Here is a 7,381-nt window from a genome sequence, read left to right as displayed (position 1 = left end):
CTTTATTATTAGCACAGTAGTATTAATAAATTACTTTATTATTAGCACAGTGTTAATAAATTACTTTATTATTAGCACAGTATTAATAAATTACTTTATTATTAGCACAGTATTAATAAATTACTTTATTATTAGTACAGTATTAATAAATTACTTTATTATTAACACAGTATTAATAAATTACTTTATTATTAGCACAGTATTAATAAATTACTTTATTATTAGCACAGTATTAATAAATTACTTTATTATTAGCACAGTAGTATTAATAAATTACTTTATTATTAGCATAGTATTAATAAATTACTTTATTATTAGTACAGTATTAATAAATTACTTTATTATTAGCACAGTATTAATAAATTACTTTATTATTAGCACAGTATTAATAAATTACTTTATTATTAGCACAGTATTAATAAATTACTTTATTATTAGCACAGTATTAATAAATTACTTTATTATTAGCACAGTATTAATAAATTACTTTATTATGAGCACAGTATTAATAAATTACTTTATTATTAGCACAGTATTAATAAATTACTTTATTATTAGCACAGTATTAATAAATTACTTTATTATTAGCACAGTATTAATAAATTACTTTATTATTAGCACAGTATTAATAAATTACTTTATTATTAGCATAGTATTAATAAATTACTTTATTATTAGTACAGTATTAATAAATTACTTTATTATTAGCACAGTATTAATAAATTACTTTATTATTAGCACAGTATTAATAAATTACTTTATTATTAGTACAGTATTAATAAATTACTTTATTATTAGCACAGTATTAATAAATTACTTTATCATTAGCACAGTAGTATTAATAAATTACTTTATTATTAGCACAGTAGTATTAATAAATTACTTTATTATTAGCACAGTATTAATAAATTACTTTATTATTAGCACAGTATTAATAAATTACTTTATTATTAGCACAGTATTAATAAATTACTTTATTATTAGCACAGTATTAATAAATTACTTTATTATTAGCATAGTATTAATAAATTACTTTATTATTAGCACAGTATTAATAAATTACTTTATTATTAGCACAGTATTAATAAATTACTTTATTATTAGCACAGTATTAATAAATTACTTTATTATTAGCACAGTATTAATAAATTACTTTATTATTAGCACAGTATTAATAAATTACTTTATTATTAGCACAGTATTAATAAATTACTTTATTATTAGCACAGTATTAATAAATTACTTAATTATTAGCACAGTATTAATAAATTACTTAATTATTAGCACAGTATTAATAAATTACTTTATTATTAGTACAGTATTAATAAATTACTTTATTATTAGCACAGTATTAATAAATTACTTTATTATTAGCACAGTATTAATAAATTACTTTATTATTAGTACAGTATTAATAAATTACTTTATTATTAGCACAGTATTAATAAATTACTTAATTATTAGCACAGTATTAATAAATTACTTAATTATTAGCACAGTATTAATAAATTACTTTATTATTAGCACAGTATTAATAAATTACTTTATTATAAGCACAGTATTAATAAATTACTTTATTATTAGCACAGTATTAATAAATTACTTTATTATTAGCACAGTATTAATAAATTACTTTATTATTAGCACAGTATTAATAAATTACTTTATTATTAGCACAGTATTAATAAATTACTTTATTATTAGCACAGTATTAATAAATTACTTAATTATTAGTACAGTATTAATAAATTACTTAATTATTAGCACAGTATTAATAAATTACTTTATTATTAGTACAGTATTAATAAATTACTTTATTATTAGCACAGTATTAATAAATTACTTTATTATTAGCACAGTATTAATAAATTACTTTATTATTAGCACAGTATTAATAAATTACTTTATTATTAGCACAGTATTAATAAATTACTTTATTATTAGCACAGTATTAATAAATTACTTTATTATTAGCACAGTATTAATAAATTACTTTATTATAAGCACAGTATTAATAAATTACTTTATTATTAGCACAGTATTAATAAATTACTTTATTATTAGCACAGTATTAATAAATTACTTTATTATTAGCACAGTATTAATAAATTACTTTATTATTAGCATAGTATTAATAAATTACTTTATTATTAGCACAGTATTAATAAATTACTTTATTATTAGCACAGTATTAATAAATTACTTTATTATTAGCACAGTATTAATAAATTACTTAATTATTAGCACAGTATTAATAAATTACTTTATTATTAGTACAGTATTAATAAATTACTTTATTATTAGCACAGTATTAATAAATTACTTTATTATTAGCACAGTATTAATAAATTACTTTATTATTAGCACAGTATTAATAAATTACTTTATTATTAGCACAGTATTAATAAATTACTTTATTATTAGCATAGTATTAATAAATTACTTTATTATTAGCACAGTATTAATAAATTACTTTTTACCATTAAAATTTAAGATATTCTGATTATTCGTAAGAATGATTTTCAGTTTCAACAGGACTAAAACTTGTCCATAACTTATCTTGCCTTTGATGACATTTATTTGTTATGTTTGTTTTTGTTTTTTTAACAACTTTTATGAATCTATGTGTATAGTAAAACAAACCTAATTTAACTTTTAAAATCCTATTTAAAAAAAAAAAATTGCTAAAAATAAAGAATAAAAAATGCTACTTAAAAAATGATATAAGCCTGAATTAACCTATCTTGGCGATAAAAAAAAAAATGAAACAAACAGGGCCACAAGACCGCAAGTTAGGGATCCTATTTCCAGAATTTTATCATTGACTCTTTCAGTTTAATTTGTATGTTCTCTTATTGGTACGTCCTGAACCCTTATCTATTTTGAGATGTTCACTTTCACACCTACTTGGCAAAATTTGCAGTTGAATATTAAAACACTGAACTTTTTTTAGACTTGTTTTGACCTGGCCGCTGTTAGCTGTGTATATCTTACTAATTAATGTTTGCGGTTTTTTTCTTTTTTTTTTTTTTTTTTCGGTTCCGATTTCTTCAAAACGAAATCTCCAGATTTTAGAGGAAAAAACCGCTAGCCGCTAGATCCAAAATTTACCCGCTAGATTTCAAACGAACTCTCCAGATCTAGCGGGAAACCCGCTAAATTGGCAACCCTGGCCGGTAGAGGAATTTCTCATTTAAAGAACAGGGGCTGATAACTCGTCTTAGTCGCCTCATGGCACTGTCGAATTTAGGAAAACTCGTCTCCGGAAAACTCGACCCCAGAAAACTCGTACCATTTTGCTAGGTAGGAAAACTGGTCCCGTATTGAATAACTATCGATTGAAAACACATTTTATGACCGTTCTTGAAGAAGAAGATATTGTCTTTAAAAGAGAATACATATCACATAATATTTTTTAAAAATATTTTTACTTGTTTACTGTTGTTTTAAAAAAATTAAATTAATTTTTCTAAGTTTTCGTTTTCTACCTTACTTTGAAAGTTTTTGGTCTTTCAACTTATTTTAAAGAGTTTATTTAGTTAAAAAAAAAAAAAAGAAAAAAAAGAAAAGTAATGTCGAGTGTTACTTCTGGACAAAAAATGTCCGACATAAGATGATCACGTCTTTGGAGGATAATTGCTCAAAAACAGAAAATTAAAGAAAATATTAAGGTAGATATAGTTTTAAAACGAGTCCCCCCTCTCCCTCCAAAAGAAAATAAATTTGTATATTTTTAGGTAATAATGCAAATGCACATCCCATAATAGTTTTAAAATATTTTTACGTTTATTGTTTTTAAAAAATTATATTGATTTTTCTAAGTTTTCGTTTTCTACCTAGCTTTGTAAGTTTTTGGTGTTTTAACTTATTTTAAAGAGTTTATTTAGTTAAAAAGAAATAACAAGTAATGTCGCACTCGACATTACTTGGTAAATAATTTTTAACAAACAAATGTCCGAAAATTAAAGAAAATACTGAGGTAGATATAGTTTTAAAACGAGCCTCCCCACCTCCAAAAGAAAATAAATTTGTATATTTTTAAGTACTGCACAATGCACAACTGCACAAGTGCCGCCGAAATGACTTTTAAACAATACCCTTCCCATGTTAAGAATGGCTTTCGAAATAATTACGTTATTATTTCCCCCGCGGTAACAAAATTACATAAGCCCGTGTTTTCTTTTTTGTTGTTTTGTAATAACACAAGAATTATTTAAACTGAATTAATTCTTCTAAATAAAATAATTGGGTATTCCGGCATAAAGCTCGAGACAATAGTCTCTAACCCCCTTTCACAACAAAAGGAACTAATTTCCCTATACACCGCTTTTGGTTACTATGGGAACAGCTAATTTTTGTGATGATTCGATTTTTAATAATAATGATGAATGATAATAATGATGATTCGATTTTTAATAATAAACAATATACAGGACATTTTAAAAGTAAAACAATATTTGTTTAATAGTAATTATTAAAGAAAAAGTTAAAATTTGACTTTTTTGGCCTTTTTTATCTAAAATATGTGGTTTTGTCTTTGAATTTGGCCTTTTTTGCTGAAAGATTTGGCCTACAATATACAGGATTTTTTATTTATTAATTTTTGTGATTCGAGGAATAAACCAATAAAATCTATTTTGTTTTTTTATTATTGTTGATTTTTTTTATTATTGTTGATTTTTTTTTAATTATTATTGTTGATTTTTTTTTAAATTATTATTTGATCTGAAAACCCGCACAAATTATTAGTACTGCCGCTAATTAATCGAAAAATCGTACGCGTTCTGCCGTTCTGCTGCACTTATGAAGAAAATTGTTGATGATGTTATACCTGCAGCGTGCAGCAGCTGACCTGTGTTTTTTTGGAGTATTCTCAGTATTCATATTAAGCAATGTAATTCTTTGTTATCGGTGGTTGGTGGCCATTTCTATACATGCAAGCAAGCGCATTTAAATTTGTCACAAAAAAAGTAGTTTTTGGGATATTAATCAGTGTAGTTTATTATTAAAAATAAATATCAATATTTAAAATAAAATAAAATGTGTTTATTATTAAAAATAAATATTAATATTTAAAATAATAAAATGTGTTTATTATTAAAAATCGAATCATCACAAAAATTAGCTGTTCCCATAGTAACCAAAAGCGGTGTATAGGGAAATTAGTTCCTTTTGTTGTGAAAGGGGATTAGAGACTATTGTCTCGAGCTTTATGCCGGAATACCAATAATTGCTTTCTTTGATAATACGTGTTTTCTTTCTTTATTTTTGTTTCGTAATGGCACAAAAAGTGTTAAAACTAGAGTATTTTTAAAGAAATATTTGGTTTCGTTTTTCGTATCTTGACTCCGTGAACAAGCTTATTTTTTTTTTAAGCAAGAGTTAAAAATAATTTTTAAAAATATTATGGGGGTGCATAGTCTCTTTTTAAAACAATATCTCCTCCAAGAACGGTAAGAAAATGTGTTTTTCAATCGATATTGTGACAGTAGGAACTCTTCAATTGTAAGAGTTCTCTCCCCTTGTACAGATTCTCTATGCTATAGAGTTCATAGATGGCTGATGAATAAAGACGTGTAAAAATACACCTCGTGTCTATTTCTCATTTACTACTAACAACCAAGTTCGTATTACATGGTGGCAGCGAGCGGAGAACGAAACCAGACAGATGATAAGTCACAGACGGAAACAACGGTAACCTCACAGAGTGTACTTAACGAAAAAAAACTTTTTCCTTATTTTGAAAAAAATATATATATATTGGAAGCGGAAAAAAAAAAAGATGGCGTCTTCCAATATCGCGTTACCGACACTGGACTGGTCTAACGAAAATAAGCACGAGGCACCTAGCAAATGGGTTGATTTTATGTCTTCTTATTTCCTTATCAACAAAGTTGAAGAAAGCGTGAAATACAATTATACTTTGCTCAGTACCGGGCCAAAAGGTTGCGAGCTTTTAAAAAACGCTCAACTTTCGAATGAACAAAAGGAGAATTCTGACAACATATTTTCAATATTCGAGACCCACATGATAGAAAAAACAAATAAATGGGTCGAGAGGTTAGAATTTTCTTCAATGAGGCAAAACAAAGACAACATCGACGACTACCTAGTCAAACTTAAAACAAAAGCGGAGAGATGCGATTTCGGGAACAACAAAGCCGAACGCATTTTGGAACAAATTATAAAAGGGCTTAGGAGCGCTGAGGAAAGGTGTAATTTAATAGCCAAAACCGAATTAACCCTCAAATCAACCACAGACAGTATTAGGGCGTATGAGATAACCACAAAAGATAATTCTTGATACAAAGTCGCCAACGAGGGGAAAAATGAGATATACCACGCGGTATCTATAAAAAATAAACCATGCACAAGATGCGACAGACATCACAAAAATAGAAAAGAAAACGGCTATGCCTTCAACAAAACGTGTAGAAGATGCAACGGCTTACACCACTTCGAACAATACTGCCTAATGAACCTACAAGGTCGGAAAACCCCAAAAGAGGCACAGAACTGCAGCGGAACGAGACAGGGTAGCGAACCAAACAGATACAAAAAACACTTTTACCAAAAAAAAGAAACTCAACGAAAACAAGAATTAACTACCTTGTGGGCTGTGAACGGAACAAAAATTATCCACCATGGATCGATTATCCTAAAAATAAAACAAAAACTCGGCGACGGTAAGAGCAAAGTTTTTCATATGTAACAGTGACACCACAATATTAGGTCTTAGGCCAAGCATCCGACTAGGTCTAGTAACCATCAACTGCAGCATAACCAAAGAGCACTCACCAAAACAAGTACAAAATATAGAAGACCTCACTAAGAAATACCCTGACAGATTCCAAGGGATAGGGAAATTCCCAGGCGTCCAAAAATACATCACATTGAAGATGCAATACCGGTAGTACAACCGCCAAGAAAATTCCCAGTGCACTTCAGAGATGAACTAAAACAAGAATTAAACAAAATGGAACACATGGGCATAATAAAAAAAGTTACAGAACCCACAGAATGGGCCAACGCCATCGCATGCAGCAGAAAAAAAAATGGAAACATACGGATTTGTCTAGACCCCAAACCGTTAAATAAATACATAATAAGGACACCCCATAAAACGCCAACACTAGAAGAAATCTCACACAAATTCGCGGGTGCAAAACACTTCAAAACTGGATGCAAAACATGGCTACTGGGCGATACAACTTGAAGAGGAATCAAGCCTACTCACCTGTTTCAACACTCCGTTTGAAAGATACCGATATTTGAGATGTCCGTTTGGCTTAAAGATGTCACAAGACATTTTCCAACAAAAAATGAACCAAATATTGGAATCATGCAAAGGGGCCATAGGTGTATCAGATGATATATGCGT

Source organism: Euprymna scolopes, chromosome 19 (genome assembly GCF_053919585.1).
Source record: "Euprymna scolopes isolate OS-2025 chromosome 19, ASM5391958v1, whole genome shotgun sequence".
Classification (NCBI taxonomy): domain Eukaryota; kingdom Metazoa; phylum Mollusca; class Cephalopoda; order Sepiida; family Sepiolidae; genus Euprymna; species Euprymna scolopes.
Note: the sequence above shows the minus strand (reverse complement) of the source record.